This window comes from Passer domesticus, chromosome 2 (genome assembly GCF_036417665.1).
Source record: "Passer domesticus isolate bPasDom1 chromosome 2, bPasDom1.hap1, whole genome shotgun sequence".
NCBI classification, from domain to species: domain Eukaryota; kingdom Metazoa; phylum Chordata; class Aves; order Passeriformes; family Passeridae; genus Passer; species Passer domesticus.
The window spans coordinates 42,664,482-42,692,156 of NC_087475.1; the positions used below are offsets into that span (position 1 = coordinate 42,664,482).

General features: G+C 36.1%; 1 protein-coding gene and 1 non-coding gene across 3 annotated transcripts in view; one reads left to right on the forward strand and one right to left on the reverse strand.

Annotated features, from left to right (window-relative positions):
- The window catches only part of GPC6 (glypican 6), a 724,766-nt gene that overhangs the window by 212,754 nt on the left and 484,337 nt on the right, over window positions 1-27,675 (reverse strand). The window lies entirely within an intron of this gene.
- LOC135295682 (U2 spliceosomal RNA) lies at window positions 5,276-5,464 on the forward strand. Its single transcript, XR_010357823.1, has one exon. It is a non-coding gene; the product is annotated as a U2 spliceosomal RNA (small nuclear RNA).

Consider the following 27,675-nt stretch of genomic DNA (forward strand, 5'->3'; position numbering starts at 1 on the left):
CTCTTTCTTTTCTTCAGAAAATATCTGCTCACTGTTGGATCCAAGTAATTAAATTTTCTTTTTGTCCATATTTTGGCTGTTTTCATGAACAATGTGTTATTGCTGATTTAATTTAACAGTCAAGGTATCAAGAAAGTTCTTTTCAGTGGATTTCAGCTGAAATTATGTCTGTATGTATCCAATTATAACTACATAGAAATATTAATAAGATTTTGAATGCTCTATTGAAGTACTTCTCATTGCTTCAGACTGGCTCATAGAAGCTAAGACCTCAGTTCACTGCCTTTATAGCACAATATGATATAAAAATAGAAGTATTGCATCAGCCATACCTAATTAGGAATTTATGTTGTAGAAGGTAAATTTGAGAATATTTCCTTATATCAACCAAAAGTCTTGTCTAATACTAACCTCCTAAAGACAAAAACAGCTGTCTTTTTAATAATTTCATTCCAGCTGACTGAAAGCGAGAAGAGCTGGTTTAAGTACTACAGCTTTGTACTAGTGACTATGTGCTTGAATTATATCAAACTGAAAATAAAAAACTTCAACCTCTTAAGCAGCTGCAAGATTCCCACAATCCTGGGATAGTATATCTCATTAATATGATGAGACAAAATACAGTAATTTAAATTTTTATATATTAATATCCCAGAAAATATTTTTCTAGCAAATGTATAATGTATAGTACATGATGTTCATTTATTAATTAGAAAAAATTTAAGTCAATATAGTTGTACCCTAGATAAGTTTTATAATGTAACAATAAAAATGACACATTTACTACCTGATAACAAACCATGCAGCACTAAGAAAGAGAAAATTTTAGCCATTGTTCTTGTCCAACTGAGATGTCCTTTGCCAGTGTCCATGACTTTGAAATCAAGAGAAACATGGCAACTACTTTTCTTTCTAACGCCTATCAGTATTTGAGGCATTTTTCTTACTTATTTTGTCAGCTCAGTTGTGTTCCAGTATGTGCATAATTCTGGGAGGTGTACTAATATTGCCCCTCTATTTAGCAGATGAGAAACCATGAAATATTACAAGGAATAAAGGAATTCCTTTATAAACAGATTTAAGTATATAAACCCCTAAAATTTAAGCATTGAAATTTTTGAACACTACCTACGGCATCACTCTTATCTATAATTTGCCTAAGTTATCACAACATGTAATTGTGAAAGTGGCCATATGAAAATAATGGCTGGAAGTGTCTAAGAGATTACAGCAGGAGGTTGAACATCAAATAATAAATAACTGTTGGAGAGGTGAGTTGTGGAATTTCACAATTTCCCTGCAGAAGTCAAGAGCAAAAAAAGACAAGGACAAAATGTTCAGATGTTTACTTGGGTGAGACCAAAGCTCTATTTACAGAGAAAAAGAATAGCCTCTCCTATTTTTAGGAAACTAGGAAAATTACTTTTCGGGTGATCTGAATACAGAAAATCTAAATTTAGAAAACCACTTGAAAAGCGGCAGTCACAAGATATTTTGTGTAAAGCTTATTTTTTTAATCTCTTGATTCACTTCTGAATGACACTTTAAAGAATTTTTTTATGAAATAAAATGTTTGAATACTCCGATATAAATATTAAAATGTTCTTAAATCCTGTTTTACCTATCAGAAACATAATTAAATTGAAACAAACTGGGTGGAAGTGAAAATTTAGTTGAATTACAAACACGCAAGCTGAGAAAATACTCTAGGATACAAGGATTTACATCCCATGAGATATCACTGAGCTGAAAAATCTGCCCTGCAAATTTTGTGTAAGAATATTTATCTTTCTCATCTGTTTTTAGAGCAATCCCACATTAAACAGAATTTAAAGTACAGATTCCATCTGTTATTTTCCTAGAATTTTGAGGACAGCACTAGGTGAAAAATCTCAGAAATAATTTCTTCCATCCACTCCCAAAGGATGAAAAGTTTTCCAACACACAGAAACAAAGAAGGAATCTCACAGCTATTAGGCTTTCAAAACCTATAATTTCTTCTGGAACATGAACTTTTAGACACTCTCTTAATAAAAAGTAGCTACTCTGCTTTCTTCTCAGAGCAAAAAATCTAAACTGCTTCTCACTTAAAAGAGAGTGGGCTCATTTCTTTCAGATTCGTGCTCCCTGTGAGGAAAAAAAACAAAACAACAAACCTGCTGTAGAGAAGTAGGTTAAGTATTGCCCAGGTACAGATCATAAATAGAAAGGGAAGTCCTTGATAATCTGGAAATCAAACCCCCATATAAGCAGAAGGAAAAACTCAGAGAGGGAGAACTGTCACAGCAGGAGATAATGATCAAATCGTGCACTTAGACGTTTTGTGCAGCAGTATCTGGATAAGAAAGTGATGTGAAGAATGGTCAAAGTCATTCTACTCGCAACACCCACGAAGTTTGAAATGCAGACTATATACCTGAGAGCATTCTTGCTGATTGCCTATGATTCACCATGCCAACGAAAAAAGCACCTGCGAAGAAAAGCAGTTCTCTCAGAGAGAGAGAGAGAGGCAAAACTGCTCTGATCACTCACAAGTACTCACAAGCACCTCTCCTTCACTGTCTACTGATGTGTGAATTGTTTCACCGACTTAAAAAGGCCGTGAATCAGAGTGGTGGAAAGGGCTGTGGGATGTCTTATTTGTGCGGTGTCAGCAACAACACTCATGAGAAAGAAATAAATGTATACATAATATTGGCAGTCTTGGCTGTTGATAAGTTATGCAATAATTCGAGGTGACAAGTGACAACAGATTGACCCAACTTGTTCCCGCTCCTTCCTGCTCTAAGAAACATGGAGTCAAGACGCAAAAGACACTTAAAAATTTATAGTAAGGAGGTCACTAAACAGTAATGTGATTATTATTGGAATTAGTTGACTGGCAATCTCCTAGAAACAGCGAGTAAGGATGTGTAGATTCCTTCCAGCTGTTTTCCTGTGTAATCGGTAAATTGTCTGGGCTGCATATTCACAGTGACAAGAGGTAGGAACTGGGTAGATCAGTACTAAAAGGATTTTTACTAGAGAAAGAAATAAAATAGTAGGAGTAATGAAGCAGGAAAGTTCAAGTTTGATGGTTTTGGCTACTTGTTAAGCCTCATCATATTCCTATATTGCACATTTTTCAGGTAAATTCAAGTGGTAAAATTTCATTACTAGCCCTGGGCTATTGGGGAAAGAAGGCTAAGGAATATCCATAGAAAGAAGATTTTTCAAGTTGCTCATGTTCTTGGTCTTTCTCCATGAGAATCAAAAGACCAAATAAAGAGTGCCCAGTTTTGAAACAAAAAATTCACTCTGATTATTCCCAATAAGCTGGTCACACCGTGTCAGAGACAGGTTACGTACAACACACATGCATCAAGGCACTAAGGAATGAGAAGTCTGCTTTAAAGAGGGACTGTTTTCTGAAGACCCTGCAGCCCAGTAAAAAGCAAGATGTCAATTTTCTGGGACCAAATAGAATATAATATTTTGCTTATTCTCCTTTTTAATGTCATCATGGGAATTAAGCACAAGATGGACCAAAACAGGATGGTAAAACAAGTTCTGTGTGAATCATATGCAAGTACAGAAATATTTACAGATATACAGAAATATTTAATGATTTCCTTGAGTTCTAAAGGGAAGAAGGATGTCAGATCTTGAAAGTATCCCAGCAAGGATCTAGTCAGATACATTGCTGTCTTCCAATAATCAGTCACAAAGTCTTGGTAATATATTCAGTGTAGCACAGAAAGAGAGTGATACTTTTACCATCTATTTATAGGATCCATAAATGCCCACTGCATTACGTGGGCCCAAGTCATGGGAGATCACCCTACATCTCCATGTTAACATTTCCTCCTTTATGGTCTTTCTAATACTCTTGTTAGCTTTTCAGAGAGCTACTTGTAAATATAAGTACCATATATGAAATATTTAGCAGATGCTCAAGTGCACCTTGGGATGATGACTATGGTCTGGAATGACCTGTCTATGGGATGTGTGCTCACATTTCTGCTGAGTATCACACTTGCAGTTTTTAGAACTGCATAGCTGAGAGTAAATCTTCTCACAATTTTATTTTCTTATATTTCCCTTTTAATCCCTTCCTCTTAACTCCTTACCTATAGACACAAAACATAAAAACAGAGGGATCCTCCCTAGTGTCTGTGTGTCCTGCTTCCAAGACACTACAACATAGGGAGGTGATTAAAACAAGAATATTTAGGAATACAAATGTTTCTATGAACAAGGATCCTTCTCAGCATTTTGTCTCTGAGTTGTATATTAAAGAAAAACATGGTCCAAAGTACTAGCCCTGGTTGAGTACATGATATGAAGTCAAGTATATAATTTCCCAGAGAATGTTTTACATATTAAAACAAGCTAATCCTGTGTAAAAGATTCAACTTCCTTCCTTCTTCACACTCAGATCCACATAAACATAAGAAGACCTGAAATCATCTATGAAAAAACTAAAATTAGCCACATTGTCTTTTCCCTGATAGCAGAAGGGTGAACTGCAGCAGCAAATTGCTTTTATGATACCTAGTATTAAAATAATATACTTTGGGTACTGCAATTTTTGGGAAATAATTCCAATGGAAAGTAAGGACATTATAGCATCAGTTTGAAAGAAGCAAGTACCAAATAAAAGACAATTTGTCAAGTTTAAGCTGGTTATTTGTTTATGCCTGCAGGAAGCAGATCAAACCTAATCTATTAAAATATATCTGACAATCAGATTTACTTTTTCTTTCATTTAGAGATGGAATGTATGTGAAATTTGTGATTAAATCTTCATTTAACCTACCCTGAAATTTAGGTTGATGTACAAACCAGAAATAGTGTCTACAACCATATGAAAATATTTTTAATATCTTCTTCCTCATAAATTCTCATCAGGTAAGATGTTATTCAGATTACTTTTTCCTTTACCCAAAACTGAGCAAGAAAATTCATTTTGTGTAAGGCTGACTAGTGTCTAAGAGGCAGAAATGAGAAAATAGATAAGAAAAATAAAAGAAGATATTGAGGAGGTAAACAATATAGCTTAATTTTTTTTTTTCTCAGAAATTTTTCAAGAGTAATTTAAACCCATCAATTTCAGTTATCTCTATGAACTACTGTAATTGTATTGATTTACAGTTCTTACTTTCTCAGGTGAAGAAATCACTCTTTTATGTGTCATCTTTTAGATCTGTCAGCAGCCCTTGGAAGTGCTGATCCTATATCATCCTCAGTGGGCAGAAGTGCTCTGCAGAATGCACTGAAGCCCCTGTCCCAGATGTACACTTCCCAGCTGTTGGCTAAGATCAAGTGCATAATCTTTTCTTACCACTTTATTATCTGATACATCCCCAGCTTAAAGATTTTATATTAAATGGATTTGGAAGACATGGGAAGGAGTAATCATTTCCTCCATCCACTCCACGCATCAACCCAGAAGTGCAGCGCTTCCAGCTATTGTGGTCACATCGTGAGTGCCTGTGAGGAGGTGATATTTGTGCAGAAAACCACCCTGTGTGCTTTTATCTTTTTTTAGGTGGACACTGGATCTGTCATGCTTCCACAGCTCCTCTGGTGATGCAGTTAATGGCCACAATACCAGCCCTTGACTGAGGGCCTGATGCAGCTGCTGCAGCTATGCTCTCCATGGAGAACTCCTGAAATCTCAGCCTGAGATACAGTGAAAAAGGGGGAAGGTTTGTACCTGGGACTGCCCTTGTCCCTGCTGGTGTCATTCTTCCCAACTGACTGTCACAGTCTTTCTAAAAAAAAAATAAATAGGGCAGTCTTGATTTTACTGTTGACTGCACTGGTCCTTAACATATGTGCAACCAGACCAAGGAAAGGATTTTTGTATTTCTCTCTCAGCACACCAAGTTCTCCTTTAAGAAAGTGAAAGAAGCTCTACAGCTTGTAAAATAAGATGTCAATCCCTGCTGGATGAAAAAAACCTATTCATCTTGAACCTCAAAAGACCACACAGATTGGACTGAATGACAATTTGACCCATGTCTCTAATTGAAAAATGACTGAATTTATTGCAGGCTAAGTCAGAAAACCCTGCAAAAGGAAAATATATCTAATGCTTTTTAATGGCTACCTGGCAGTAAATTTGTATTTAAGCTATTCCATTGCCATTTGTCTTTATTTGATTAAGCCACCTGATTTATTAAACATGCTGGAATACAATTTATGTGCAGCAATATAATCCACCTAGTGGTCTGGTTTCCAGAACCACAGGGATAAACACTCTCAAACCATAAAGGCACTCTCAGCACCAGATATCCATTTATAATGCCTGCAGAATGATGTCTCATCCTTATCATCTCCGGTATGGATGAACTGTCAGCTCCTCTACCACAACCTCTTTCCAAACCTTTTAAAAGTAAGGAAAGTCTGTTGTGTCCAAACCACAAAGGTATTTCACAAGATGGGAGAGATGTAATATTATTCAGTGCAGCAATATTATTCACCTTGAGTGAAGAAGACAACAGGAATACCACTGTGAAATCAGAACTGCTTTAAAAAGACAGCTTTGGCAAATAACATTGGAACAAAAATGTACAAAATAATGTTGCAGAAATGCTCCCTTGCACAAGATGACTCCAGGAAGTGGGCTCTTACTATAACCAGCCCTTTACAACCCATATATCTCATTCCCATTCCTATATCTTGTTCTACCTATAAGACTCCTGGCTGGCTGTTGGACACACTTACAAAATGGTGAGATCAGTGACATTGCTGCTGCTAGAGATGGAACAAAAATACTGCTGGGCACTGATTATGACAAGAAAAAGTTCGAGAAATGAAAAAAAAAAGGACAAAAGAAAACACACGAGCCAAGACTGAGATCCTGAAGCACAGGAATCAGCCTCTGTTCCCACTCCTCTCTCTCACCCTACAGTTGTCAAGGGCACTGAAAGACAAGCTGAATGAGAAAAAAATTCACTATAGCTGAATTTCTTCATTCAGAGGAAAAGTACTAACAAAATGCTTCACGTATTATCACTCCAATTAAAATCTATATATTCCCTCTGTAGTAGTTGAAAATGTGAAAATTTTAATACTATTACTTATGAACATAGGTGCACAAGAGAGAAAAGAAATTTCTTCAATATTATGGGTTTTAACATAATGGTCTTGCTATATTATCATTTAATGGCTAATCACATGCTACTGAAGGAGCAAGCAAACCCCTTATGTACTGCATTTTATTTGTTTATTTTTTGAATGCCTAAATACCAAGTGATAACTAGGGATGGTTATTAAAGGAAGCTATTTCATTACTTACTCATCTAAGAAGCTGATTTTCCTCTTTCTCTCTCATAAGAGAAGTTTTAAAATGAGCATAATGTTCCAAGCAGAAAAGTCCACAATATGAGCTAAGTAACAGTTAGGTATCTTAGAGTACAGTACAGTCTTGCAGAGGCTGGGTTTGTTTCATTTACATGTTTATCTTTTCTGCTCTAAAAAAGAGATAGGTTTATATTCTTTTATTTAAAAAGAAAAAAAATATAGTGTACAAAACAAAAAAAATATGTTGTGGAGATGAGGCTTTTGGAAATATGGTTGCATACAATGAAAAGCAGATTAAATTCTGCAGATTGATTTTACTCATTGCTTTGATCAAAACTAAAAAAGTTAATTTTGCTCCCTTTATCTGATTAATTGGAATTACCAGCTAGTCAAAGGAGGAGATTGTTCTGCTGTAGTCTTAGTTGGTGCAGCCTCTCCTCAAATCCTGTGTGCAGTCTTGGGCACCACAATAAAAGAAAGATATAGAGCTATTAGAGGGTGTCCAAAGGAGGTGTCACAAAGATGGTGAAGGGCCTAGAGGGGAAGCCATATGAGGAGCAGCTGAGGTCACTTGGTCTGTTCAGCCTGGAGGAGACTGAGGGGAGACCCCATTGCAGTTACAGCTTCCTCATGAGGGGAAGAGAAGGGGCAGACACTGATCTCTTCTCTGGACAGTGGCAGGACTGAGGGAATGGCCTGGAGTTGGGTCAGGGGAAGTTCAGGTTGGATATTAGGAAAAGGTTCTTCCCCCAGAGGGTGTTTGGGCACTGGAACAGGCTCCCAGGGCAGTGCTCACAGCACCAGCCTGACAGAGCTCAAGAGGCGTTTGGAAAATGCTCTCAGGCACATCTTGTGATTCCTGGGGTGGTCCTATATGAGACCACTAGCTGTGCCCTTTTGGGTCACTTTCAACTCAATATTCTGTGATTCTAAATCTCTCACCGACTTTTTATGAAACTTTATTCCACTGAGCTGAGATTTTTTTTCCCCTCAGAATTGCTATTTATTTATGATTCTTGTTCTGAGCAAGACTGTGTTTTCACTGCATTATAGAAGCAGAGAAGTAGGTACTTCCATGTTCTAAAAATGACAAACTTAATCCTGCATTTAAAATGTGAATTCTTCCCATTTTCACATGCTGCTTTTCAAACAGCAGCATTACAATGACAACCAGTCACATTTTCATGGCATCATAAGGTTGGAAAAAATGTCTAAGAGTCCAACTATTAACATAGAACCACTGCAATTATTTTTCTCAATTGCTGGGTCTTCAAATCTCTGTAATTTGATAAAAATATGGGGCTTGGTCCACAAGACAAATTACACCCAAAGTAATTACAAGTTTTTATTAGTAACAAATTTGCCAAACAGATCTGATTCAGAATAAAGAGAATAAAATATAAATATTTGATATGGGTAATTGATAATATAAATAGGGAAAATATTTTTATATTTAATTTTATATTTTATATTTAAAAAGATAATATAATAGGGAAACAATGCAATTTTGACTGTCCAGTGAATGTTGCTGATATTTTGTAGGTGCTTGAACTTCCCCATATTTATTTCTACAGCAAAGCCCTTGCTATTGTATCTTAAGTCCCAATAAAGCACTTATTAGCTTCTTCTAGGTCCCAGTTAAGTTACTTCTTTTAGTATGAGCAGTAAGCTTAGTCTACTTCAAGAGACAGTAAAAGAAAATATTTTAAATCACTCAATAAGAAGAGGAAAACCCTTCAAATATTGATTTTTTAAAATCACATCTAAAGAAATTTTAGTTTCACAATCTTCAGAGGCTTCTGTACCCAGAATTATTTGATATCACAAAATGTTCTGAATGGAAGAATCAAAACACTGGGAAAATGACAGCATGTAAAGTAAATGAAAATTTTGTGGAGTGCTTATATTAATTCTCTACTTATTTATGGAAGGAACAGTGAAGATGGAGCTGCACACATCAAAATCAAGTGCAGTCTATTCTGGGAACCATTTATAGTGTAAGTAAAAGTATAATTAAATAATGACTTCATTTCAGCAGGATCCCATGATAAGAATCAATAGTCAGGCCACTGATCTTGCATTAATTTGGCCTTACATTGTCACTAAATCTTGTCACAGTCACACTTTCATGGCACCCTGAATTAACCTCGACTATAACCTTCCCTTTAAAATACAAGGGTTTTTTACCTTCCCCTTTCCAAAGGCTTCCTGGGATTAATGGTATTCAACAGAATTCACATCTACAAGATATGATATTCCACTTTAAAAGTGTAACAGATGTAACAAGCCTTGCTCAAAAGTATCTTCCGCATAAAACCATTAAATGAAACTCTTACATGTTTAACTTATCTGAGCCTTTGCTGGAAAACAATTTCCTTTTAGTTTAAGCCTTGCATATTCCTTGGAAGTAAATACTGCATTTTGATTGCAGTCATAAATCCAAAAAAGTATTATTAATAAAAAAACCATACAGAGACACAGAGAAAATAAACTGAACATGACTAACATGCTGCAGTATTACTTTCAAACTTGTGATCCTGCTGGTGATGTGTATTTTTTTTTCATGTGCAAAGAACCTTCTGATCTTCTCCCAGTCAACAACCAGCACCTGCAATACATTTTTCTTTTGCTTAGATTGTACTTGCTGCCTGAGATTTTCTGCTCTTGCAAATACAAAAGGCTTCCCACTCCTTACAACTCTTTACAGATTTACTAAAAAATTAAATGCTTCAGAAATTTTTGTGGATACTATTTTATAGCTTTAAAACCATATGAATGCAAACATAAAGCAGCTCCCTGTCCAAATGATACAGTAGGATTTATAGAGAGACATGGTTTTCACTTCAGGGTTTGTTAGGAAATGTGAAGCTGCAATGAATCCTTATCATTCTGGAAATACAAAATGCGCTCTTTCAATCTTGTCTAAAGATTTCATATTATGTAATTTCTTTTCTGGTGATACTTCATTAAATCATACAGAAAACTCATTGTCCGCCCTCTCTGAAAAAGTCAATACAATAACTGGATCTTTTCATAAAAAGAATCAGTTTCAGATTCTTTGCTTTCCTGGAGGATTAAAAGCCCTCTGGCTTTTGAAGCTCAGTGTGCCCTTGCTGCCTTCTTGTTCCAATATCCAAGGGTATCTTATCCTGCGTGTTACAGCTCACCTCTAGCCTGGTGCCAGAACTGTTCTCTCTTAGATACTGGATTTTTTTTCTGTCTTTGACTAAGCGATGGCATAGCCAGCTGACTACCAAAAAGGTGCCTTAGTTTTCAGACTCAGCATTGTCCCTGAAGCTCAGCATTCAGACTCTGAAGGCAGTAGCAACAGAGCAGAGACAGAGCTTTGTATTTAATTGCTCATTTATGTTCCCATGTCTACATGTTGTGAAACATGCAAGTGCAAAACCTGTTGATGTAATTTTTCACATCATAATATCCACATCAAGGAACTCTTGAGTTTTTTTTAATGGCTTGGTTTGGATGGGACCTTTGGATGGGATCATCTGTTTCCAAACTCCCTGCCATGGGCAGGACACCTTTCACTACACTGGGTTGTTTAAAGACCCACCCAGGCTTGCCTTGAACACTTTCAGTCATGTGGCACCCAGAAGTTCTCTGGCAAACTCTCTGTTCCAGTGACTCTCTACCTGCACAGTTCTTCCTTAGGTATAATCTAAACCTACCCTTTTTCAGTTTAAAGCCCATTCCCTTATGCTATCGCAGGCCCTTGAAAAAAGGCTCTTTCCAGCTTTTCTGTGAGTTCCTGGAAGGCTGCCCTAAGTTCTCTTGGAGCCTTCTCTCCTCTGGAGTGAGCAACTCAGCCTTGTGCTGAGTATGGGAGGTGCTCCAGCCCTGTGGTCACCTACCTGGCCCTCCTCTGGACTTGCCTGAGCAGGTCCACATCCTTCCTGTGTTAGGACCCCAAAGCTGGACACAGTACTCCAGGTGGGGTCTCACAGGAGCAGAGTAGAGGGGGAAAATGACCTCCCTTAATCTGCTGATCTCTTGTCTGCTGTGAGAAGTTACAGGACCTGAGGAAATGGCTTTAAACTCTGTTAGGGGAAGTTTAGGTTGGATATCAGGAAAAGGTTTTTCATTTGATTCTTTTGATGCAGCCCAGAATGTGTTTGGCTTTCTGGGCTGTGAATGCACATGGCTGGCTCATGTTGATCTTATCCACAAACACTCTGTGCTCTTCTCAGCAGGGCTCTTCTTGATCCACTCTCTGCCCAGCCTGTATTTCTGCTTGGGATTGCCCCAAGCCAGGTGCAGGACCTCTAAGCTGGCCTTACTGAACTTCATGAAGTTCACACAGGCCCACTTCTCAAGCCTGTCAAGGTCCATCTGAATGGCATTCTTTCTCTCCAGCATGCTGACTGCACCACTGTCTGGTGTTTTAATGCACCCTTCTAATTAGTAGTACTATATTCCTTGTTAATTATATTCTTTGCTTTCCTGGATTCAAGATCACTCAGATATGAGAGGAAGCAACAGCTCAACCAGAAACTATACAAAATACACAACATTCTTTTTTTTTTTAGAAAATCAGTGACAGACAAATCTGCACTTATTTCTGTCTTAATCTTCATTCATATGGATTAATGCTTGGGTTTTTATGACCAAAGAAAAGGTTTATCCTTGTTCCTTAACTGGACAATGGTTCTATAATATTCAGTTTTAGTGGTTCAATAAAAGCAAAATGGTGAGTAGTAAAGCTTAATATACTCTACAGTACTATCTAACATCCATATAAAAACATAAGAAAGCTTTAGGGAGAGTTTGAGTTGACAAGTCAGTTTTACAATGTGCTTTGTCCCTTTTCTCATTGCCAGACATGCAGAAAAGGACAGGTTTTCTCAGTACTTAGCTGACATTCCATTCTTGTAATAGACCAGGCAGGGCAACTAAATAAAGCAAAACCAGATGACATTGACATAATGTTGATAAACTAGAAGGCAATCTAGCAGCATTTTCGTCTTCACAGCAGTCAGAGTATCCGGTAGCACCATGAAGAACCAAGCAAGAACAAAATGGATTTATTGCCACCAAAGAGGTACCACAAGAGTATTCCAGAAGGTGCATTGAATCCCATTTTCTTTTTAGTTTTGACGTTATTGTGTAGTAGAGAAGATACAGGCAGGGGGGTATATTTGTACACAGAACTGCGCTAAGACTTGAAGAAAAATATTCCATGTTCTACAGTGGCAAACTAACTACTTTTTTTTTTTCTAAGCTAATGAGACAAAGCTAATATCTGCTTGTCCTTCATCCCGTAATATACTTATTATAAAACCACTATTCAAATTACAGTCACATCTTATTAGACAACAGATGGTCTTATCTAAATTGGTTGGTTAATTCAGGTTCATGATTTTGTATTAATAAAGTCACAACAATGAATCAAACCCTCCTAGAACTCTTCATGAAGTCAGCCATGTGTGGCAGCCAATGGCTGCTATTCAGCAAGAAACAACAAACTTGCAGAAAAGCCGCTTGTACCAAATATGTTACTTCAATTCCTTAGGAATCCTCCTTATTATGCTCTTCAAATGCATTTCTTCTACCACTGATAGCTGCCAGAGTCTATTTCCCCATTGTTATGTATACACTAACTCCATGAAAAGCAGAAAAAAGTAATTATAGTAGGAAAACCTGTGAAACTGCCATGATGTTTGAATTTTGTTTTATAGAGAATCTTTATACTCAATAAAGATTTCATGTCAAACAAGCTTATCTAAATATAGAATAATTCTTCTGCTGTCAACTTTCAGGTAACAAAACATTTTTAAAAAGATGAACAACAGACACCTCACTATAATAAACTTCTGATTGTCATATGTGGAAGTTAAAAGTTTTTGCAACATGCTTTTATTTTTAATCTGAGCATTTACGTGAAATTGAGCACAACAACTTATGCCTCATAAATTCTATTTTAAAATTCACATTCTTATCTCCATTATCCTTATTCTGCAGATACAAAACAGAACTATTCACTGAAGACAATATAGTGTAAACCTGCCCTTTTTCAGGTTGCATTAAGGAAGGGCCAAATTTCCAGTGTCTGCAATTTCCAGTGTCTCCTTCCTGCATTTCCTTTTTGCTTGTGGTCTGAAGATCAGGTTCTGAAATAGTTGTCCTGGTCTCTTCAAAGGGCTTACATACCCCTGGGGTCCCTTATGAGAACAAGAGCCCTCCTGCAAGCTGACTGACATGCAGTTTCCAGTGCCTGGAAGGCATTTAGGGAGAGGTTTCCCTCTGAAGCAAATACAGTAGCTGTATAAGCAGGCTAACCCCTCACAACAGCAGATTAAAAAAAGCTGCAAACCCATGACAGAAAACCTAAGACTAATGTTGCCAGACAATGAAATGCCCCAAATGCACAGCTGGCTCACTTTGTATGCAGCAGCCAGTGTCTGGTTTATGGCATAAATTTTATGGCCATGCTCAAATAAGATCTGCAATAAGCCTGGACTTTATGCAACTGAAGGAAAAAAAAAAAGAAAAAAAGAAGGCTAGTTCTTAATACAAGTCAATATTGTATTTGTGCTTAGGGAGATCCCAGACAGAGAACAGATTGTTCACCCAGACAGATTGTGCTCAGAACAATCTGCCCTGACTGAGGTCTCCCTGTGGAATTGTCAGAAGTTTGCTCTGGTGTCAATGGACTACTGTATTGAGGGAGCCCTTTCCCTAGGATTAACATGACCTGTTACTGAAAGCTTGAGGTTGAACATACACAGAAGTTATGGCAAGAGTGGTGATACAACAGTCTTCATTGGGTCAGGAAAATAAAAAAGATGTGAATGAAATCACACCTTCAACATCCGGTAATATTTATTGTTTCAGAGATAAGCAACCTGGAAGCAAATGCAAAAATAATTGAGAAATGCTAAGAGGAGAATTAGAAAAATGCATGACAGTTGATCCACCCAGAACTTCTGAGGACTAGAACTATTAGAATCCCAAGTAACAATATCTTCCAAGCCATTAGACATAACTGTTATGCTATACACACATACCAAAAATTGTATCTCATAAGCATCCTGTGCAGGACAGAAACAGCTGTAGTGGAAGGGGATGCAGATTTTGAAAGAGAACTGCAACCCTGCTGGTAACTCTTGCATGCTGCAGGTGTAACAGGAAGTCCTTCACATGCACAGAAGATGTAAACCACCAGAAGAACCAAAGAGGTTCTAAGAATGAAATCCTGACACATGTGAATTTGAGAGGAAGACATCATCTGGCCTCAAGGGCCAGACTGCCAGGTCCATTTGGAAATTCATCTAAGCTGTTAAAAAAGATCTCTGCAGTTAAATAATTGAAGCAGAAGTCCCTCTTGAGGCAAATGGGAATAGATCCTGAGTACTGAAAGAAGAAGTGCTGTGATTTCTTAAACTCACAAAGATGCACATTCTAACCACTTACACCATCCCCACCACTTCTTTTTTCTTTTTTTTTTCTGTGCAGATTATTGGTTTTCATTGACATTATGATTTATCTGCATTAGATTTCAGAAGCAAAGATGCCATGTGCATGAAAGAAAAAGGAATTTTGAGCCCACATGATACAATTTTTCATTTACATTAGACAACGCATATGACACCTAATAAAGAAGATAAAAAGGCACATCTCTTTGTTGAAGTGAAATACACTTATATTTCAAAGAGGAGAAAAAGGATTTGCAAATTTTGCACTTTGTCTGGAGGGTGCTACTGTATATATTTAATGCATCTCATTTTACAGGCCCATTTTTTTTTTTTTCATTCTGGCATGATAACAATTCCCCTCTAGTGTTATTTAATTTAAATTTGATTTTCTTTACGCTTGATGCCAAGTTTTGTGCTTTTTTGATTATCATCTGTAAATGATGAGGACAAGGTGGGTGTTAAGAGGAACAGATGATAAATTACAAGCTCTCCATAAAATTGCAAGTCCTAATTTATGTGAAAATTGAGCTAGGTATGTAGACCTAGGTTTAAAAAACAACTAACAAAATAACTATGAACTTGGAACAAAGTTGAGTTTTTTTACTAATTTCAAACTGACCAGGCATCTAGAAAATACTACTAAGGAGCATGGAACAGACTGCTTACTTTTTGTGAAATCTAGATAATTAAACTTAGGAATCCAAATTTGTGGTTAAGACCATCAGTCTCATATAATAAAACAGGAAACGCACGAACAACCCCAACATTTTCCAGTAAGCAATATTCTTCCATTGGAAAAGACATTGACTGGTTGATAGAATTAAAAACAAGACTATCATTTAAAAGTGTGAGGAAATCAAAACAAAAATGACACATAGAAACCCCCCATGACAACTGAGAAAACACTTCATAGAAGTATCACATAAAGTTAGAGAAAGACTACTTTAGTGTAAATGATTCTCGGCTGTTTTATGCTGTAAGTGTACAGTGTCCAACGCAACAGGCAAATGCAGCTTTAACAGAATTAACAGCCTTGAAAGCTTTTATGCTTTTAGAGTGCAATGAGCTGTAGTATAAAACAGGCTACCATAATGCACACAGGTAAAATGTTTTTGAGTGATACAACCATTTATGGTGCCACAAATTTAATAAAATTCCCTGAAAAATGAGAGAAATAGAGCAGTAGAAGAAGTGATTGTATATATAGGGGGTAAGTGACCAATGACAGTAGTATGGTTATGTCCCAAGAAGGAAAAAAGTAGTTTCAGAGAAGTGAAACTGTTCCAGAGTTGTAGGTGTGAGTAGTATGACTGCAGTGTGTGCAGGCCTATGGAGTTGGCTGTTTTTGTCTAGAACCTCTTCTCATTTTGTCCAAATTAAAGAACCTCACCCCTCTCACCCACCCAAATCCCTGAAACCAAGGGGATCTCCTGTGAAAAGCCCTCCTCAGGTTCTCCAGTGGAACCAAGACTTCCAAATGCTCTTTTTGACTACTCTTTCCTTGCTGTTTGCACACATCTGTTATACACATGAGAAGCTTTTGGGGTGAGGCATAGTGGTCTTTATGTTTTGAGATGGCAGTGGGCCCTTTAGGCACCAGGACTTAATCTACAAACATTTTAAGAATTATTTTCAAACAGCTAAAACAAGTGTATGAAAACTGTTTTCCCAAGCACAACGAAATTAAACCCACATGACAAAATTATTGCAAACAGCTTTCTTCATATTTTGAATCCATCCTCTGATGCCACAATACCTCCTACCAACCTTCTCTTATACAGATAAGTTTACCTTGTATCTTCGCTTTTGTTACATGATTTTCCTACCTTTTTTAGAATTTCCTCATTCCTGCCAATACCTCATGAAAATAAGCCACTTAATCAGCTTTCTTAACTTCAGAGAATTCAATTTTTTTAACATGTGTTTCTCTTATCTTAATGCAGTTTTCATAAAATGTAATTTAATTATTTAATTTAATACTGGAAATATCTGTGATAACTCACTCAACATACATCACAACATGATGTTATTATTAGTTTGAGAACAAAAGCAGAATGGTTGATCTATAACCTCATTTCCGCCCCCCCCACCCCGTGTCTTTACAAGGTTATTGGATGAAAAGCAATTAATCTTCACATAAATGCATATAACTTCCTACATGTCACATGATAATCAAAAATAATATTGAAACATCAAATGAAAATCCTCTGCCATAATTTCTTATTCTTGTCCTCTACCCTGAAGTTCTATGATTTTATTATCCTTTCTCTAAAAGTGAAAATTTTAGAATAAAAGATGAAATAATTAAATGAAATTAGGAATATTATAGTAATTAAAAATAAGGTAACAATGTGAAAATAATATGGAATGAACTCTCTCTTTCCCTTTTTAATGAGTTACAAAAGATTGGTATGTCTTAGTTGATACTCCTCCTTAACAAAAGAGGAGTATCAGCTTGACAAAATTCTCCAAACATTGACCATTTTAAAGACTAATCCAGTGATCAACTTCTTTTTTCTCATTCTTGTGTGATTTACAAGAAGCAAACAAAATCTTCCTACAAGCAGCCCTGACATCTTGTGTCACTATAGGATACGAAACAACACAATGCGAACACGCTGCTGTTCTCAAGGTAGAAAAGGGAAGTTTATTTTCTGACTCTAATATTTATAGATTTCTAAAGGTGACAGTGGATTGCAGAGTGCAAGTGCCATCTCTCCAATGACACTGGATAAACCAACAGTCCATCAAATTTCTCCTCCTCCATAAAAGAATGTAAAACAATAAGTTGTTTACAGAAAATATGTGAGAAAGTTTGCTACAAGAATGCAAACATCAGAAGGCTTAGCAAATCTTAAAAAATCAGTGTGACAATCTTGGGCTTGAATGAGAAAATAAATACGATCTCATTTTCAGTCTCCAGTGGGAAGGCAGACTAATAATGGTCATATTATGGTCCTGGTCCTGCAAAGCCTTTTCCCCCTGGAAACACCATTGCAGGATCCTGGCTGGTGCTCACACCATCTGATGGCTGTTGGGAGGCCAGTGTGAGACAAGGAGACAAGTTAGTGAGTTCTGTTTCTCTCACCACCACCAAGTTTTGCATTAAATGGGGCTCTGGCTGGCAAACTAGCTGGAAATTCCTATAGTGGATGCTGAATCTGTCTGTTACCCATACCAATCTTCAGAAAAAAACCCCAAACAGGCAGATATAAAGACTTTCACTGCTGCCTTCATTCTTTGGCTAAACAGAGCATTTACTTCACTGTGATATTAACATTGGCACAGTTTGTAACTATGTAGTTCTCTAAATGCTTATAAAAGCTTTGTTAAAATTGCATTGGTTGAACTTAGCCAAAAATGGAAACGAACACATGGTATATTCCATTCCTGGGGAAGAGTTATGCTAGGCTGCAAAGAAAATATACCTGACAGTAAGTAATTCTGAAGGGTTTTGCCTTTCTGTCCAAGAAGACAGACCAATGAGCTCTCTTCCACAATAGGAATGTAAGTCTGAATTGCACTGCATGAAATTACACTTGCCTAAGCTTATCGGACAAACCACCTGAAAATGACTTACAACTCAATTCGTTGGGATAAAATGGCAAAGAATTGTGGGATGGTGAAATGAATCTTTCCTGCTTTGAAGTTTCTGGATAGTTTTTTTACAATAACCATAAAATAGAATAAAATAAACTACAGATCAATTTTCTTTGTAGAGATTTACAGATAGATGGTTGTTTTCTACTATTTCCAAATTACAAATGATGCAATATATATTTAGGATAATTTATTAAAAATATATTTTTCAAGAAATCTTCTAACGCTAAAGACCGAAAACTCTTGGCCATCTCACCCATGTTCTTGAGAGTCCAATTTTTTTTCTCAGTCCTAACCCACTTCATGACTCTCCTGCAGGAAGAAGTTAATTCTTCACCATGTTTGGAAGGTTAATACAAATCTAGGTAGGAAGTTTTACTTAAGGTGTGGAACAAAGTTTTCTTTTCTCAGTTATGTTTCCTACCTAGTTTTTATACCCTTATGACAATTACTAAATAACTTGTCTTTCTGTTTGAAATTTAGCTCTTTACATTATACATTTTTGTCTAACATAGTGAGTAAACTCATGTTCATTAGCTTGTTCATTTTTAAAAAAGAAATATTATTTTATATAATTTTATTGTTCATGAAATGGCTTTAATTTCAACATTTTTTGCCAGGGAATTTGATTTATTTGTTTGTGTGATTGTTTATTTTCCTTATGAACCCTTAGAAAATGACATTTTGACTATGTTTTCAATCTCTTTCTATTAGCTATAATTATTTCTCCACCTTTCTCCCAGGCTAAGACACCTACACATTTCACCAAGTGTTACTTCTGTCTCTGAGATACTTTTGTACTAGAAGTTACTTGATTAGCATAATAGTGTCCTCTGAAACATGAATGATTTTACCTGAATTTGCCCTTTCTTTTTTCTGTGCTCTTTCAGGAGAACACAATATTATGATGGTGGTTTCCATGTCCCTTGAACTTTTAACCACCAATTATATTTAGTTCCTACTAACAAAATTTATTAGAAGCCTCATTTTAGGAGCTCAGAGATAAGGAAGTTTCCAGAATGATCTCTATAGTCAAATTCCTCCTTTCCTTCTACTTTCCTTTTGTCAAATTCCTCCTTTCCTTCCTCCTTTCCCCTAAAGAGGGGAAGCAAATTTCACTGGTTTTTCAAGCAGACAGCAGCATTTTGGGACATTTTTTTCTTTGCTGTCATTCTGAGGGTATTTGTGCGCATTTTGTTTGCAGACAAACTGAGTTTTACTCACTTCCTATGAAGAAAAAAGAGACAAAATGAATCCCAAATGACTTTGAGTATTTCCACACAGGCTGTTGGACTACGGGCCAGTGGATCATATCACTGTTATGATTAATGCTCTTAGCTAAGGCAAAAAGAATCCAAATTGCTAGTTTCAGGTAAATAATTTCACTTTCACCAAGTGAAGTGATGATGATGATGAAAATGCAAAATGCCACATCCACCATGGTGTCCATGCCAAGGCTGTGGGAAAAAATCTGGAATATTGGAAAAGGTCTGTTTGATGTTCATGAATGCCCAGCTAAGCCACAGGCACCAGCACATACAGAGAGAAATAACTGAGATGTTTTGATGGCATGTCATGTAAAATAACTAGATAATAACAATCACTACCTTTTCCACATGAAAGAAATCAGTGTTTTCGTGGCAATCTTTGTTTCCCTCTTATTTAGCTATATTTTGTTGGAATAGAATACTAGCTATGCAATTAAGATAACTTGTTTTATCCATCAAAGTCTTTGTCCTTTTTACTCAAACTGACACAACTGAAAAAGTTTAAATAAGAATCACAAGAAAAAAAATAATCAGCTGCTGCTCTCTTGAAAATAAAATATATACATTTGGATAAAAAAATGTTTCTTCCCTACAGTGCAAAGCTACAAATGGCAAAGACAGATTAAACTGCAGAAAGAAAATGCTTCTTTGCAAAATACTCCAAACCAAACCCTAACTGAACCAAGCTAAATAAAAAAAATACTTAAAACTGAAGGCAAGAAAAGGAAACTTTATTTTTATCAAATATCAACACTTGTTGCAGCAGCCTGGGCTTTCTTTTTGTGACACTGAAACCAAGACCTTTTGCCTGTGCACACTACACTTTTGCAGGCTGGTGCATGATCACTGCTCCATATGAATTCTTCCCTGATACAAACATGGCCTTGTGCTCCAAAACTACCATCTTCTGAAAGCAAATCATTCACTGCTTCGTTACAGAACATCAGGAGCTGTGAAAATCAAATCAGACATAAAAAATGTGCATATTTTTCATTGCTCTAAACTGGAATGTGTTCTGCCACCTGAAATATGAGTTGCTGGGCTTGCCTCACAAGATGAGGAAACCTGCATGTTGTTGTTTGGCAAAGCAAAACAGAGAGAGACTGGCAGAAATAATAGCAAAGCAGTTAGGCATGACAATATCACCTGCTTTTTGTGCTAATTGTAGTAGAACTGACAATTAAAACAATGCAAAGTAATGTTGAGATGTTGATACTAATTAGTGGCAGAAGAACTGAAAAGTAACCTCTTGTTATAAAGGTCGGTGTTATTGATGTTTTGGTCTCTTCTTCCAAGGGTCAGAAGCTTCTTGACAGTAGTGCAGCATGGAGAATGTTGCATGCTGTTCTTAAGGAAACAATTTCTCATCCTATTTTTTCTATGTTAACCACAGAAGCAGTGAAATTCACTACTACACTGTATCTGGAAGGTTGAAATGTTTACTTAGTAACAGAAACTTTGATTCTGTAGGACCTCAAATTTGGTCACACTTTATAACCTTTAGAATGACTTTTAAAAATGTTTCTTCCTTTTCCTAATCAGGGTTGCCCTTCCAAAACAGAATCAGGTTATAAGAAAAGTTAAGCTATATTAAACATGGTACACTGAAGGGAAAAAGTCTATAAACAAATTCTATGAATATCTTGAAAGAAAAAAAAATCTAATAATTTCTAATTTGTTTGTTTCTACATAGAACAACCGTTTCTATTCTTATTTTGTCTTTGAAAAATCCAGCTCACCCTTCAGACCATTCCAAATCAGAATGTAATCACATTAAATTTCTATTGATAAACCAAAGGAATTGTCAGCTTACACAACTTCAACTGCAAGGCTGCCATGGAAAGGAGGAAAAAAAAAAGAATTTATATACTTAATGATGTTTAAATGACAATTAAGAAAAAGCTAAATAGGCTTCAATCAGGAGCAGTAATCCTAAGAGGGCCACCTGATGGTTACATTTAATATGCTAATGCTATTACAGTGCATGAAATTTTCTATTCTTCCCATAAAGATCTTGTTAACAGTAATTAAATGTTAAGACATTCAGCCCCATAAAGAAAAGATATCTAGTGAATTTATTATCACTGGAATCAGTGGAAAACTTTTTTAAATTAGTATTTGAATAGCAAAAGATTGAATTCTCACTACTCAGAGACAACAAAGCTGATCAGGTCTCTGTTAAATTGCAGGCAATCTTAGCTTCTTCATTAGAACTGAAAACTTAAATATAAACTACTGGTTTTGCTATGCAGCAGATGACAGGAGTTGATGCTCTTCCAAAGATGGCAGGAGTTCATACCAACCCTCAACTCTTCCTACCCTCAGCACGTTTTACACCCAAGAGCAGTGAGTGGCCTGTGCTACTACCTTTGGAGATCTGTGCCTCAGCCCCTAGTGCTGGCCATCTGGAGGTCTCTTGATGGGGAGATCACCTGGAATTACACGAGCAGTAGGTCCTAAATGCTGAGAAAGGACTTATTGGGTAGCCAAAAAGGTGACACACTGCAGAGTGTGCGCTGCTGTGGCAGGTTGGTCTGCATGAGATGCAGGGCATGACCGTCCTCAGTGTTATGACCCTGGCTCTTCCTCTTAAACTGTGACAGTTCATGGTTTTCAGTCCTGGAGATCCCTGGCATTCTGTCAAAATGACAGGCATCACCTTCATGAAAACAGCTCTCCAGTTGTAGAAAGAATATTTTGATAACCTCTTGCAAGTACTTACTTTTTTTTTAATAGTTGAAGTAAATTCTTTACCAAGAGCAAGCACTGGAATTACACAGCATGGTTTCCAATAAAGAATAATTGGATTCAGTCCATAAAATTAATTAAGATTGCCACAGCCTCTTTAGGATCCTAATGCTGGTTTTAATACTTGCTCATAGGATTTCAGAAAACATTCATTTGCAAAGACATTTATTTCCATATACAAATGTATATCAGCTAATTTAAACAGAGAAAGAAAAATGAGGACCACTTATTTTTTAAACTAGGTAGAAACTTAAAAGCAAATTCATTCAGTTTAATATTTAATGAAGTCCTAAATCAAAACTGATGGGATAGGAATATCACTTGGAATAATAACCCATAAAGTGTGTCAAAGATTGTTATTCCTTAAAGTCTTGGCCCCAGTTCCATAGCATTTACCATTGAACCGAAGTACTTGTCAAATATTTGAAATGAAACTCCAAGCAATTATGAAGTACTAGATAAAATCTTCAGGTTTGCTGTGTATCAGCTCAAAAGCTCAAAATTTCAAATTCCAGTGATCCTTATTTCCTCAAGCATTTCCAACTTCCACCATGGTAATAAAATTATTATGCTTGGGAACAGAGAAAAATGAACCTACACTGGTAAATTTGTGTGAATCAGTGGATAAATTCTGTCAAACACATCTTGTGGTCAAACACAAACCTGTGTGAGTGATTGCCACTAAAATACAATTTCTGCATCTGACTTTCAATTAGTAATGATAATCAAGATCTAATGAAACAAATGCCAGTCAATTTCATTGATCTACTTCTAAAATTATCTGAAATATTTGGTAATTTTATTTACAAAGAGAGATGAAATGTCATTTGTGCAATGATAGGAGAGAAACCCTTCCTTGCCTTCCTTCCCACCTCATCTTATCTTTCAACATTTAAACCTGGACAAAAAACTATGGCTGCTGTAACTGAAGCACAGTTTGCAACCAGAAAAGAAAATGAGATAAAATATTTGCCAAGATTTTAAGACATATGTTCCTTCCACTCCCATAACAATTTCTGTATTCTATTTTCTCATCTGTTTGCCAGACTCCAATATTCTATACCTGCAGTTATGCCACCTCAGGTGGTATCAGTGCCACCAGATACCCCCTTTAACCAGGAACTTGGCTAAATCTTGTGTGAAAGGAGGTGCATTATGTCATTTGCTAATGTTTTCAAAGAGAGCAGCTGCAGATCTGTGGAACACGTTAAGTTTCCTATAATGTATTTCAATCAATTTTTTATTTTAGGTTGGTAGAGCTTTGATGGGAAAGGATTTAGAAACACTAAACCAGCACTTTTAGGTTAGCTGACTAGGAGTTATGGAGCAAGGTAGAAAAGCTGTCTCATTTTTGAGTTGGAGTTAAAATATGACCATGTATAACACAATTGAAGGATGATTAACATGAAAAGCCCAGAGACACTGATATGTCTCTTAACATTAAATGCCTTCTTGTTCACCTTCACCAAATATTTTTTAGTACTTGTCCCATCTATAGAAAATGGAGAGGATTTTAATCACCTTTAGTTTTAGCATTTCTATCACTGTAGAACTTGTTTCTGGAAAAATATCACAAAAATGGCATTCTGTACAATTTCTGGACAGAGCTTTACCAGAGTTACTTCAAGAATTTCTAAGCAGAGTATATGGAAACAAAAGATTATTTCATCTAGACTGAGGCAGAAAATCTTGCACGTGCTCTATAGCTTCCCATTTTTCTATGGCACTGAGAACTGCTCACTCTTCATGGAAAACCCAAAGAAAATAATTATTTTCCAATAGCAAGGAACCTAAAAAAGGAAGGAGTGTAATTTACACTGCCAGTTTCTGGAAATGGTCTCCATATACAGCCTAACAAACTTTGCAAAGTTAGCTGATGGTGAATCTTGTGCCATTTGACATAACCAGTCTCTCCCTGATTGTTACAATGCTGCTGAGGAGGTGGGTAATGGGAAAGCCAGCAAGTTATTTCTTATTTTTCAGCTTTCAAGACTGAGAGGAAATGTACACATGTACATTTTATACAAAACATGATAATTTAGAGGCTGCTAAACTTGTTTTAAAGGAAGTATGTTCTTCTGGCTCAAGTCACGTATTTGCTGACATGGAGATCTAGCATTCCTGTTTGCCTCTAAATCCAGTGTTTTGACTGTGTTCCAGGTCCAATACTAACACAACATTCTTTTAAGTGAAGATGAATGGAGCTAGAAGAGAAGGAGAACTAAAATTTTCCTTTTTAAGTGAATCCAGGCTGCCATATATCTTGGAAAAATACTGACTTCATTCTCTCTTGTGCCTCTGATCTTAGACCAAACTGATCCACACCACAGGAAATAACTGCTATATAGGTGATGCACTTACTAGCAGCAAAAAAAAAAAGTGTTTTTTTTCTTCATAATTTGTTTCACAATCTCGAAGCTAATAAATTAGACAGTAATTCCTCTCCCCTTTACATTTTTAATATGAAATAACAACCTTCTGACCAACATCCTACCCATAAAAAAATTGACCTGTGATTATAACCCATTGGCTACTCAAAAGTACTACGTCAGTCTCCACAAATTGTGATAATTACAGCATGGCTATGTAATATAAAAATTCAAGCCACATTTCCTTTTATGTTTTTTTCTCCCTAAAACCAAGGGAAATAGGAAATGCAAAAGAAAACTTCAGTCAGAATGATCAACATTTTGATGTCCTTAGAAAACCCAACTGATGTTTGAAAATAAATTTGAAAAACACCCTGAAGCTGCTGTAGTCAATAACTCAAAATCTGTACAGGAGTTCTTCAGACATCTGAGAGATTTCTTAAACAGGTTTTATTAAAAATACATGAGTAGTTTAAAATAAACACCAAGACATTTGAAAAATCCTCAAATTTGGAAATTACACTAATGCAAATGGTATGTGCTCAGAGAAATAACTACCTTTCACATTTGTAGTAAAATGTGATTTCTTACAGACTATCTACATAGCATAATATTCATGAAAATTTTCATTATTTGAAGAGCTAATAAAACTTTTGTTCAGTTAAATTCCTCATTCAGACACAGTTTTATCTGTGGTAAGTAAAATTTAAGTTCAATGTTCAGCTTTTCTTGAAAGGCGTTCCTGAAGACAGCAAATACTGAAAAACCACAAGGTTTCACCTACAGCTAAGTAACTCTTATAGCTAACAACAAAATACATGCTGAAGTTTTTATTTTTTAAAGTTTGAATTCATATGGGTAAGAAATTGTTGATTTTCCATATAACAGTCATCAAGCTAATGTTTTGTGGCATTGCTAATGCAGGAGAGTTGCTGCCTTATCATCACATCTGGTTTTATTTTTAAATTATAACCTGAAGATTTAGATCACCTTTTCCCCTTGGTTTTCATGGATATGAGTTCATTTAGTTACACACCCATAAAAGTGCTCTCAACTTATTGTGCTGTAAATTGGTTTGGAAAGAAAAATCTAGAAGAATTTTTTCTTTGATGCCTACTTTGATGCTTAATATCACAAATATCTGTTGGGGACATCCCTATCACTGATTCAGTCAAATGACTTCCTGTTGAGGTTAGCCAACCCTTGGGACTGTAAACATATTTCTGGATTTAAAGACCCTCAAAAAGCAGTCTTTTATATACTTCTACTGCTTGCATATAGTATCTGAAATTTGGAAGAGATTGGAAAAATATCTGTGGTTATCTTTGGGAAAATCTATGTGGATTTGACTGAGCTGCAAAAAGGGCAGTGTTGTCATTTGTTCTCCTCAGCAGTGAACTTGCTAATCTATGGGGGTAGACACTGTGAACATTCTGTCTGAACGAAATGGGTTTCAGTCTCATTTAGGCTTCTGTTGCCATACATGATTCATGTAACATATAAACTTTATCACAGCAAGAGCCTGGATGTCTGAGCCAAAACTCTCTGCTGTACTGTAATAAGGATTGATATGCACCATAATTTTATCGCATACTGAAACCCTGAGAAAATGAAGCAAACATATTTGAAAATTACCTGAGAATTTGGTCACCAATCATATTCTGTTACTTTGGAAAAAATAGATGGATATATGTTAATCCTACAGATAACCGGGTCTATCTTTCTTTTAAGGAAAAGGGAGAACATAATAAAACACCCAAATATTAACATTGGATAAGTAATTTGCTGACTTGCTGATGTTTATTGATGCTCAACTTTGAAAAGCCTCTGATTTTTTTTTTTTTTTTTGGTATTCAAGTAGGTTTGAGACAAAAGCAAAATCAATCAATTTTGACAGTATCAGTTCTGAGCCAGATTCTGTTACCCTGGATGCAGGTGGAATGGTGCCTTTTTAGCAAGTGGTGCAATTGATTTTAATGGTATTAGTTGCCAAATAAGAAGCTCTTCAGGCTAAATGGGATATCAGAAGTCACCTTCCATAACTGAAAACAAAACAAAAAAAAATGATGACTACCAGACATTCCATATATGCTGAAATGCAAAACTAAGGTTTTTAAAAATCATAAATGTTCTTGTGTAAAGACAAATAAATTTTTTAAAAGTAGTCTTTTAGTGGTTTTATAATTTTATTGCTTTAGGTCTTTTGAGCACTTCAATAAACATGGATGAAATGATTTTTCAAAAAGATACAATGGGGAAAAAAAAGGGAAAAGCAAACCCTACAATTCATAGTCTTAAATGAGGATACACTTAAAACACACTTTATATGAATCAGCATTTAAAAATAAAAAAAGAACTTTGCTTTTGGCTGGGAAAGTCCCTAATTTTTTTCTTTTATTCCTTAAAGAGATGTTTCTTGGAGAGAAATTGCTGTCAATGGTGTTATTACCAAAAATAACATCTCTGTAAACTGGCATCAGAGTGTGAACCAATTAGCACTATGAGATGCTGTGGAAGTTTAAAACCAAATGTGGCAATAACCATCTGGGTAGATAAAATATTCTTTTTACCTGCAGGTCCTTGAACATGGCAATAAACATATGGCAGAGAGTGCTGGGCTTGTTCAGTGCATTTCTAATAAAAATCTAGGTGACAGAAATATGCCATGATAGGTGTCATAGAATCTAGTATGATGACCTTTCACATCTGGATGCTTCGTTTCTAATTAGGAATGAATAAGATATAACAAGGTCAGGTGACACTGTCTAACACAGCATATTAGTTGTATATGGATGAGGCATTTTGATGAAAAACTTCCAAAGCATTTTTGCCCATTATCTTACCTAACTTTGTGTGACAGCAGACTGTGTCCCCTTTAAAGAGGTTCCAGATGTGAAAGCTCAGAACTTTTATCCTAGAGTATGCAGCTTATTCTTTTACCAGATCTTTGTTACCTCTGTATTAATGTCA